Here is a 12,293-nt window from a genome sequence, read left to right on the forward strand (position 1 = left end):
ACAGCAACAACTGAGTGTGCTCATCTAGGTAGCTAGGCTACAGTCTCTACTGAGTCAACTACAGTGTGTTCTCATCTTATTATTACTAACAGTTGAAGGGAGGTGGTGAATAAAACATGCCGTCTATTCCTATTTGCTGCATTATCTGACGAATACCTAATTTCACCACGTGTATGTGCCATGTGTAACAATGAGCTCCAGGGGGCTTCCTCCTATAGCATGCAAACTACAGCTGAGCACTTATTATCATCAACTCTGGTTTCAATGTACATAGTGAAATTCAATGAACTCACCCTGCCGTTCGTCAGTGATTGATGATAATGTTTGAGCTATCGTTTGATGACTGTCTATAGAAACGTAATCAGGGTTGTCATTTTTCATCTTACTGTTGCATTTGTGTCAGCAGTTTTGATACATTGTAATAATTCACTACTAATGCACATGTTATTTTACACTAAACATAATAATTCAAAGACTATAATAATTATTATTTATAGCATTCATTAACCAGTATACACTGAGTATTATGCGAAGTACAGCAATGCCAACAGAAAGTCACAAATTCAACAACTTAAAACTATCCATTTTCATCTTTCCTTTTTCTCTACAGTTATCTTTTCAGATTTTCAACCTAATTAGTACTATTGTGTCATAATTATTTTATAATCATAACATCATGTTCCCAATTAAACACCTACGATAGCAAGGATTAGTTTGGCACACAACATTTTCATGAATTCTACTCATTTTTACATTTTAAGATTAACCAGCAATAAGCTTTTCTTCAGATTTTAAACTCAGTCAGCAATATTGTCATAATTCTATTCAAGCAAAGCACTATGATTGTAATTGCAAGGAATTAAAACCCAATAAAGCATATAATTGCTTGATACACAGCATTTACATAAATTACTGTGCATCATACGAAATTTACATTAATTATATCCAATAGACAAATATGCAAATGCTGTTTACATTGAATGACCTTTGACATTACTTTTCAAATGGTGGAACAGAATTGCACAGAAAAATACATGACATAAATGAAAAAATTGACCTTATTCTAATTTACATATGACCTCTAACCAAATGACATTTTCTAAGTCTCGGCTTCTAAAGTATACTGAAGTCATCAAGGGAAAAAAACATGTTTCTAGTCACAAACTATGATATAATATTACATCTCCATGGTATTACAATATTACTTAATGTGCATCAGAGAACTACAATGCACGCTGAAGGTAATCTGTGTAACAATCTAAAGATACATATTTTCCTATTTCCTGGAATTTAAGAAATCCGATACCATTTCTTCCTATACTATATACATCCGGAGACTCATTATATGACGAAGTTGTTTTCCTCAAGGACTTTACATGTTTGAGGTAATATGTGGAACAAATCTATGAAGTAAAAAACACAATGTTACTTTATACTTGCTTCTGAGGATATGTTTGTTTACAATCACTAAAGGTTTGTTACAATTATAATATCACTATTAAAGGCTCATAAACAATTAAAAATAATGTCATGAATTTGTTTTCCTTCAGGACTTTACATGTTTTTATATGTTTTTTTACATGAATGTAACAAATGTACAAAAACGAGAAACAGAAGTCACCTTCTTTCTTCTAAGAACCATAACGATAAACATCCATCACTGCAACTTATATTACAATAATTACGTCTCAGAGAAAAATGATAAATTGTGTCTAGATTTTTTTCTCCAGGGGATTAAATGTTGAAAGTAATATATGAAACAAATCTGAAAATTCTTGGACTATCAGGATACTGTTTGTTACAATAAACATGTGTATCACTACGGCTCATATTACAGTAAGTATTATAGTACGAGAAATCAATTGCGTCACGCATATATTCTTGTTTTCCATTTGAAGAATAACATGCGTGTTGGAGGTAATATAAATATCTACAAAATTATAAACATACATGTAAATCGTTTTATTTATTCATGGAAACATTTGGGATAACAATTGTTTACTCTACTGTGTTTGACCACAAAGGCTCATAGAAAAATATTTCTTTGTCATAATTCTCGTTCATCAACATTTTAGATATTCACCGCTGACACAAAATCATCAGGGTATAAAATTTCATATTTGAATGAATTCAATTAAGCAATATTGGTTTCATACTAAACTTTATGATTAGAAAGGAACAAATCCGACAAATTATGTATTTTTGTATTACATTACAGAACATAATACATAAATTTCAGATAATGATAAGAAGTGTTCTAAGTGTTTAGTGTAAGTTTATTCCACTGAGAGTATTTCAATCCCAGGTTCTCACATAAGTGTTATCTTATCAGTGAAGCCATAAGGATTACATAGAATCATAGAATTCTTTTGTTCTGGACTAACTTTTCTATAACTCTGCCAGACAACTGTTTTTCACACCTCAATTTTAATCCTATTCTGAAATGGGTTATAAATTAGAAGTATCAACAGACAAAATGTTTTGGCTCTATGCTATCAACTGTTTGAATACAATACAATTTACAAGGTGAACACTAGTACCAGCAAAATAAATTCATCAATGTTTTGTAATTTGATGATTCTGTTTACTATTAGTATTACTTTATGGCAAGAGTGTGAGCTTATAGTCCAAAATGGAAAAAAATTGTGCGTTTCCAAATTTTTGGTACCTGAAATAGAATTCAACCACCTAGGTTTGTCATAAAAATAACGATTTCAATTTCTTGGTTGACACCACAACTCCTGCTCCACAACCGACCCTACTTTAGGCTATCAACCCTAAAAATCTTTTAAAAGGTGAGAACTGCTTTGACTTCTTGACCTTCATTCACATTTGTCTTCTTTCCCTAGAGATGTCACACATTTCATCAAACTGCCACTGAAGGGGTATTTTAACGTGACTGACATTTCATTTGTTTTGGGGTCTAACCAATCTTTTTCAAAAATAAAATACACTAAATTATGAAAAATAAAATCTTGACCTACGTATCCTATTTTCTGAGGGCGTGTTTAATGTTTGGAATGCACAATTGTTATTATCTGTCTATAAAAGTACCTATAATGCTTTTTCTTCAAATTTATTTTCAGTCTCATCCATAGAAGTAAATCACAAGTATATGTAATTTGTTTATCTTCTTAAGTTTTATACATGTATGTATGTAAACAATTAAGTACTGTCAAGGAAAATAAATGATACCTTTGTATTTAAATTGACCATTACTAATTGAGAAAAAATGCTTGTGAATAAATTCTTTAATATTTATTTGGTATTTCTTTGTTTTCATTTGGTAAATGCATATATTTACATACATTTGAGCCATGCATAATTCTGTACATGCTCTATAACTATATAACTTGTGGTTACTATAATGTGAATGTGAATATATAATGCGCCTTTTCTCCCGAGTGCTCAAGGCGCTCACAATTATTACCCTTGGTATGGATCAATTGTGGTACGCAATGGCTCTTATACTTCCTCAATTCCCTGGAGAGCATACAATCCATTGCACTGGTTTGCATCCTCTATAAGCACACAAGATTAAGCATTCACATTGCAACTTCTATCCTAACAGGTCCACAATTATACAACTGGGTTCACTGAGGTACAGTCGTGGTTCAAATCTTATTATTATGCAGTTCTTATTACTTTACACAACCATGGGTTTTAATTATTTACAAGTAACATTCACCTGTACAGGTCAACAGGTTTGTCTGTTTTCTGGCTTTACCACTAGATGTTATATTTCTACAACCATGTCATCACCAGTATGCTGCTCAGTGGTCAAGCCAGCAAATGGACAGTTTAACGAAGCAAGTTGACCAGAACAGACAAAACGTTACTCAGAATTGTGTAAGTACACATGTAGAACCCTTGGTAGAGTAACATACTAACAAGAACATATAACTACTACTAAAAAAGTGTTCAGATCTGGGCTATGTCCCTTTAAGAAAGGAGTAGTCATTGAAGTCTGAATACACCTAAAATATTCAACATTGTATAATGAGATTGAGTATGCGAAAGCAATTACTAACTACATGTGGAAGTGCATAGTTGACTCTCTGTCAGCAAACAAATTTTCTCTGAACAAGACGCTGTCAAAATCTTGATTAAAATCTTACTTCAGCTACGAAAACATGAAACAATGCACTTTATGAAAAGCAATCAAAATCATAAGCTGTCAGCTGTTCTAAAATTGTATTCTGTATATATTTGTACAATGTTCAGATATTTCAAATGTTGCATTTAGACAAATTGATTAAGGATTTGTTTGCTACAAGTCAGTGGTTTTGTTAAGGTGGGACACAGTTAAAATCTACAAGTCATTTATCAGAATTCCCAAGTCATATACAAGAGATCCAAAGTCATCTACCAGAGTTTGCAAGTCAGTTATTAGAATTCCCAAGTCATTTATAGGGGTTTCTAAGTCATCTACCAAATTTCCCAAGTCATTAATCAGAATTCCCTAGTCATATATGAGAATTCCCAAGTCATTTATAGGGTTTCTATTAAAGTCATCTACCAAATTTTCCAAGTCATTTATCAGAATTTCCTAGTCATATATGAGAATTCCCAAGTCATATACAAGAGTTCCAAAGTCATCTACTAGAGTTTGCAAGTCAGTTATTAGAATTCCCAAGTCATTTATAGGGTTTGTAAGTCATCTACCAAAGTTCCCAAGTCATTTATCAGAATTCCCTGATCATATCTGAGCATTCCCAAGTTCTATCTACTCTACTAGAGTACTTGAATCATGTATAGGGGGCCGAGACATATACTGGAATCCTAAGTCATCTACCAGATCTCCCAAGTCATCTATCAGAGTGCAGTCATTTATAGGGGTTCCCGAGTCATCTACCAGAGTTCCCCACATTCAGCAAAGATAAATGCATAATGGCGTACATATGTGTGTACCTTTCATAGTAGTAGTATGTTTATTAGAGTGACATGTAATCACATAACATAATAGTAACAATACAAGTCAAAACAAGGAATTACCCAGCCCAACGGGCTTACAAGTCACTATAGTCAGTGTACAATATATACTGGTAACACTGTCGAAAGGAAAAAAAAAAAAAAAAAAAGGCAGACTACATCCAAAAACTTTCGCAATGTAACATAATACTTTAGGTCTGTACATATAATATATCACGCCTTCTGTTGAAGGCCCTTGAAACAAATTTTGAAACGAGTCTTGGATGTTTAGTCATGATGTGGTTCAACTTTCTGGTATCGTTGAAGGTGGGAAATTCGGGACAAGCGATCCTTACATTGTTCAGAAGAATATGACGAATATCATTGTAAAGTGAACAATGGAAAATAAAATGAGGTTCGTCCTCAATCTCGTTCAAGTCACAAAATCTACATGTACGAGTGTTTAGCGCTTCACCTCTGAAGCGACCCGTTTCTATCCTTAATGGTAAAATTCCTAATCGAAACTGGGCGAGAAGGGACCTTTCGGACCTTGATAGGTCCAAATTTAGATACCCTTCCACACAATACGTGGTCTTAAATGTGCAATAAGTACGGAGTTTAGGCTTGTTTAGGACATTGTTGTGCCAACCGTCAGTGTACATTTTCTGTTTACTCTCTCTGGCCATGGCAATATCACAAGGGGTCACATCATCAATATTTAAACTCTCAAAAATGTTGTACATATCTGCTGACCAGTTACCAGCACTCAGTAAAAGGTCCCAAACAAAAATTTTCTTTGTTAGTCTATCGTCTTCTAGATTATGTAACCTATTCCAGTATCGTATCATATTACACCACCTACGAGTACTACACATGTCCCAACCCGTATCACCAAGTACCGCAAGTTTGGGGGCAAATTTGTGGACACCTAGAAAAAAGCGTAATGCTCTGTTTTGTATAGCGTCAGATGTTGTAAAGTTATCAAAACCCCAAATGGCAGAACAATAATCTAGAATGGGAACAACTGATGCATCAAAAAGCTTTGTGAAAGTATTAAAACCCATATTTTTAAGATATTTAAACTTAGAACAAATTAAACCCAAAGCCCTACCAGCTGAATATGTTAACACACTCGCAGTTACTGTAAAATCTAAGTGTTCATCTAGTACGATACCAAGATATTTATACCTACTGGCATAACTAATCACATCTGTACCAATGTGGAAATTAACATTACTGCGCTCAACACCTGTTTTTCGGAAATGCACGACTTTGGATTTTGTAATATTTGCCATAAGACGCCATTTTTTACACCAGTCATGAAAACAATCCAACATCTTTTGCAAGTCACTTTCATTGTCCGACAGAAGAACAATGTCATCTGCGTATAAAAGAATACTCACATTCAATTCCCCTATTCGAATACCACAATCTAAATCTTTGATGTTCATTGCCAAGTCATTAATAAAGAATGCAAATAGCGTCGGAGATAAATTGTCACCCTGACGAACTCCACTGTGTGTGGGAAAAGATTCTGTTAAACAACCATTCAAACAAACAGAAGCACTTGTATTTGAATACAATGCGTCGATCGCGTAATACATTTTGCCGTCAATTCCATTGACTACTAATTTATATAAGAGTGCATCCCTATTAACGTAATCAAAAGCTTTTCTTAAATCTAAGAAAGCAGTATAAGTCGGTAAGTTATTCACAAACCTATTACGAATAATTGAACTGAGCACGAAAATATGATCTTGACAGGAACGATCTTTACGAAAGCCGTTTTGTTCGTCAACTAAAAGATTATGACTTTCTAAGTAGTTCAGAAGCCTACTATTTAATATTGAGGTATACAGTTTAGAAATTACACTTTGCAAACTTATTCCACGATAATTCAGAGGTATTCGAGGATCAGCAGATTTATCTTTTGGGATTGGAAGAACTACAGAATATTTCCAAGCACTTGGGACAATACCAGTATCAAAACATAGTTGAAATAGGTGCTTTAAAATATTAATTGAGTAAACATTTTTCAAAACTTCATACGGGATATTGTCCGCACCTACTGCTTTACCTGACTTTGCTTTCTTTACAACATTCTGTACTTCCTCTAACGTGATATTTCTATTTAGGGCAGTATTACTAGTATACAATGGATCGTTCATGTCGTTCACTAACATGTGCTTATGCTGACACATTTGTATATGAAAAGTCTCATCAAAATTGTCACCATGGTGATTATATAATGTGGAGAACTCATTTCGCCATACACTGAAGACCGTGTCATGATCCGCCAAAATTCTTTCGTTTTCATCGTAAACTTCCAGTTTAATGTCTTTACGCCGACATGGTCCAAGACGCTTGATATGTTCCCAAAATCTGCGAGGGTCATCAGTACAAACAGTTTCTATGTCGGTGATAAGACCTTTCTTGTACTGCCTGGTGTAAAATCTTAATTTCTTATCGAAATTACGCTCAGCTATCTTAAACTCAACACGGTGTTTTCTCCTGAGCGCACTGTTAGTGTTAGTACATTTCAGAAATAACCGTTCTTTAGTGTGCATGATCTCCCATAGATTCCTAAGGTCTTCATTCCAATACGGTTTATGACGACGTAGTCGACGACGAGATTTCGCAGTACAATCACGGTATGATAGACTAGTGTTCATCTCATTGATAATGCAATCACAAAGTTGCTTATAAATAGTATCTATATTTTGTTGTTCATCCCTACAACTAAGAATATTATCAATTATAGAAATGATTGCTTCCTGGGCAATACTAGAGTTCATAAAATTGTCCGGTAAACTACGTAATTTATATTTCCTAGAGGCAAACTTTCTAGAAGAACAAAGTTGAGGATGAGCACCTTGATTCTGAGCCAGAGAAGGAAAAACTTGATGAGTATTAAACGTGACGGTAAGCAAGGAGTGGTCTGGCATTTTACATCTATCGTTCAACAGGTGCAACAGATTGTGTTTTACCATAAAATCTGACATAGTTGTCACAGCAAATTCTTGACATTGCTGGTAGTTTTCGTGCGGTACAGCAATATAATCAACAACAGCCCTACCTCTTGTTGATATAGATGTAAAATTGTCAGAATCCGGGCTTGCTCTACCATTCAAAATACAAAGCTTAGAGTCATTCAAGAATTCAACAAATGCTCTACCATGCTGATTAATTGTATTGTCCAGCACCTGTCTACTAGGAATATCATCAAGACCAACAATAATGTCATTCAAATTGCCAATGCGTGCATTGAAGTCACCACATAAAAATACAGCGTCTGCTTCGTCTACCAAATAAAGTTTACTCAAAATGTGACCAAAAAAAGAGCATCCGTCTCTACCCCATGGCGAGTTTTCTGGAGGCAGGTAACAAGATAAGATAAATGTACAAAAACACGTTATTTTATGCTTCAATTTAACAATCAGAATACCATCGTACATTCTGTCAAAAATTGTGACATTACTTTCCTTCAAAATCCTATCATTAACAAAAACACCAACACCACCAAAACTTCTGTTAGCATCAGTATGAACACGGTTACGATTAAAACCGAACCATTTATAACCATCAACATCAATCGTATTTTGCCCAGATAAATGTGTCTCATTTATACAAATAATGTCTGCTTTTGACTTTAAAATTATTTCTGTTCTAAGTTCTTTATTCCATTCGGTCCAACCTCCAACATTAAGGTGTGTAATTTTAATGTTATTGTCAGCCCGCAGGTTGGATGAACCCTAGTCGCGAGTATTTTCATCGATGTGATCCATTGGTGCAGACGCTTGATCACTTAAGTGATCTTTACGAAGTATACGCCCATTTCCCGCAATACGGTAATCAGAACCATTCGGCAGTAGTGAGAGAATTGTTCGAGCATTTAACTCTATCAACCTTTCCACATGAGACTTACACGACTTTAGATATACTCTTGAAAACCGAGAAGTATTTTTAAGCTTTTGTTTTGCCCTGAGAACCGTCACTTTCTGCTCAACGTTTTCAAACGCTATTTTTAACAGCCCAGGTCTTCCTTCTATGCGACTTCTTAATCTAGTGCACTTGACTACTTTCACAGAATAGGCAACATCATCACCCAATGATGTAATCAAGTCGTTAACTTTGTCAGGCAAATCTTCATTTACTTCTTGGCTAACTCCAATTGCTATAACTGAAACCTCTGACTCAACTACCTTTTCGGGAGCCGGAGTACCATGGTTGTCAATGACACCTCGATCTTCCAATAAATCCAATCTTTCCTCTAATGCAGACATTTTATTTTCCATCCTGGCAAAATCAAGTGTAAAATCATCCTTGATTTCCTGTAGTTTATTTTCTAACGTAGCTAGGATATCATTCTTCAATCTGTCGATTTTACTATCGAATGCCTTATGAAGAGAATCCTGACCTGCTTTTAGATTACGTAACATCTCGGTAACCTCAGAAGTCACTTCACCTTTTCCACCTGTTGCACCCTCAGAGGAAGGTCTTTGTATTCCACCAGAATTTTGGCGTGGTCGTTTTTCTTGTTGTCGTCTATCCACACTCATGGCTGCTTTCAGAATTGTTCAGTAGCAGCTTATCAACAAATACACCAAGTTTTGTGTGATATATAACACCGTATAAGGGACAATTTACAAGAAACTTCGGAGCGGCTGTTGAGCAATGTTTGCAGTCCGCTACAGCGCCACCCATATGTACGTATCACATTGTGTGTACATGTACTGGTATGTATGTATGTATGTATGTATGTATGTATGTATGTATGTGTGTATGTGTGTGTGTATGTATGTATGTATGTATGTATGTATGTATAACATGCATGTACATGTGTATGTATGTATGTACATGTAGGGTATGTGTGTATGTGTGTATATGTGTGTGTATGTGTGTGTATATGTGTGTGTGTGTGTGTGTGTGTGTGTGTGTGTGTGTGTGTGTGTGTGTGTGTGTGTGTGTGTGTGTGTGTGTGTGCATGTGCATGCGTGCGTCCGTGGCCAAAATTATACGGAAGGTTAGAAGGAAGAGTATCTAATTTCATTTTATCAAAGTAAGGATAAAATCTGGACATTTAGTAAATACACTTATTAGTGAAGACCTAATCTGTTTATCTTTACATGTATAATGGCTATTACTCATCTTGTCATGCACAAATATCTTTGATGTCAATTACCATGGCAACTTGAGGTCAATTTCTATCAATATGACATGTTCATCAGTATTGTAATTTCCTGCACGAGGTTAGCTGTCGGCTTGATTCACCATCATTATCCTAACATTCCTGCAGCCTACAGATACGCCTACGTGGCAATTTATTTTAATTGCGTACATTGCACATCTGTCTTTGGCATAGAAATCACGTAAATCAGTTACAGCGAAGGATAAGGGGAATCAGAGCATCTCAAATCCTACCTCATATAAGCCATTCATGTAAGCTAAGAATCGTAAGATGTATATGAATGATTCATTCTGTGGTTGCTCTCTGACAATGCACCGTTTTAACCCCCAAAAATGGGACTATTACAATGGTCTCCATCCAGCCATTGATTTGTTGGTCTGTCTAACGTCATTTCTCTAACATGCAATAGTCATTCAAATCTGGCACATAGGTGACATTTAACATGGGACATATTAATGTCATTTGTTTTAAGAGATTGACATATGCAAATTTCACCGAATAAAAGCCATATTTGTAGTTAAGAATTAATATTCACAGTATAACTAAAAAAAACTTTCATACATAGAGATTCCATTTAAGTGTATACCCCAATATTATTAGGTGCAAGCTAGGTATGATAATCAAAATTGAGCCATTTCTTGCCTATCAGACATTTTCTTAATCAATTTTTAATTTTTTAAAACCTGCACTAGCTCACTGCAACTGAGACTTTTTTTTGCATCAAATAACCAAAGATCATGAAATATTGTTCAATTACTTACAAAATGACACTGTATCTGCTAATTAGTGGTCAATATTATCTGTATGTAATGTTGTAGCAAGTTTACATTGGTTTTGAATCTGTCCATAATATGTAAAACAGTACAATTTGTAAATGGAGTATCATCAGCCAACCACAATATATTCATTGAAAATTGTGAAAATACCAATAATTGGACATTGTATATGTTTATTAATCAGTGGATGATATTTATAACCATAAGCAGTACAGAAACAAGTTCAAATCGTGATCACCGCTAAGGGCACAGTTTTTTGGGTGCACAACCAGAAATAAATTTGATTTGATTTATTGTGTATGACGTGCATCTGTACACTATAGTGATTGATATTTGTGCCAGGTTTGGTTGAAATTGACTAATGGGTGTCAGAGATATGGCAGCCAATGAATGGATGGACAGACAGACATGGGTCATTCCTTTAGCCCCCTCCAGGAAGTGACAGTTGAGGGCAAATATTATAATGATAACAATCTTTATTCATCCAAATAAATTTGAAAATTTGTTGAATAGTTGGCACTGAGCAGTGGCCAAGTGTTAAATTTGAAGAAAACTGGTTTTCCCATACTCTTAGGAAAACCTGCATTGTTCAGATGAGTCAAGCTAAGCATCACCTTTCTTACATACATATCTAGTTAATTTTTAATCAAACCCAGTGTGAAACATACAGTTTTGTTTTACTGGAATAATCAATAGCTGTATAGTTGAAGATTAATAATACACAATACCAAAAATTTTAATTTGCTAATTAGATTATAAGTCTGGTGCAGCTGCCAATTTTTATTAAGTTCTATAAAAAGAATATTTACTCTACTAAATGTGTATTCATCTTGCTTTCAACCGATATAATATCCTGCAGACTAAAACACAGTAACTATGAGTTTACATTTCTCATTAATAAATAAATTAAAATTATATCACTGCAGGGAGGGTGAAAAGATTCTTTGAACATTAAATCTAACACCGCAGGTAATGTGACTTATAGCAATTTTCATTAGGTCCAGCAGTGTTATTTATAGTTTATATTATGATGGTTTCTATGTACAATCTAGACATCATTCACACAGAGGTAATTTCTGTGATTACAGGAATATTATGAAGTATGGCAAGCATATTTTTACCAACTCTAGATCTCTGACCTTAAGGGGTTCACACCAGGTGTAAAAGAGTTTTCTTCCTTTTTTTTATTACACTGATGTATTAAATATGAAAGTTGGAAAACTATTTTTTACCGACGTTAGATCTCTGATCTTAAGAGGGCTCACACTTCAAGGTAGATGTGAAAGGGTTTCTTCCCTTTGTTTGTTTGTTTGTTTGATTGATTGATTACACTACTGTAATACTTGTATGAAGGCTAAAATTAAGATGGATATTTTCACCAACGCCAGATCTCTGACCTCAAGAGAGCTTACACTAGA

At 34.6% G+C, this 12,293-nt stretch overlaps 1 protein-coding gene across 1 annotated transcript in view; it reads right to left on the bottom strand.

Moving 5' to 3' along the window:
• The window catches only part of LOC144451098 (voltage-gated potassium channel subunit beta-2-like), a 144,654-nt gene that overhangs the window by 65,616 nt on the left and 66,745 nt on the right, over positions 1-12,293 (bottom strand). The gene's annotated exons all lie outside the window — the stretch shown is intronic.

The sequence above is a fragment of the Glandiceps talaboti genome, chromosome 21 (assembly GCF_964340395.1).
Source record: "Glandiceps talaboti chromosome 21, keGlaTala1.1, whole genome shotgun sequence".
NCBI lineage: Eukaryota > Metazoa > Hemichordata > Enteropneusta > Spengelidae > Glandiceps > Glandiceps talaboti.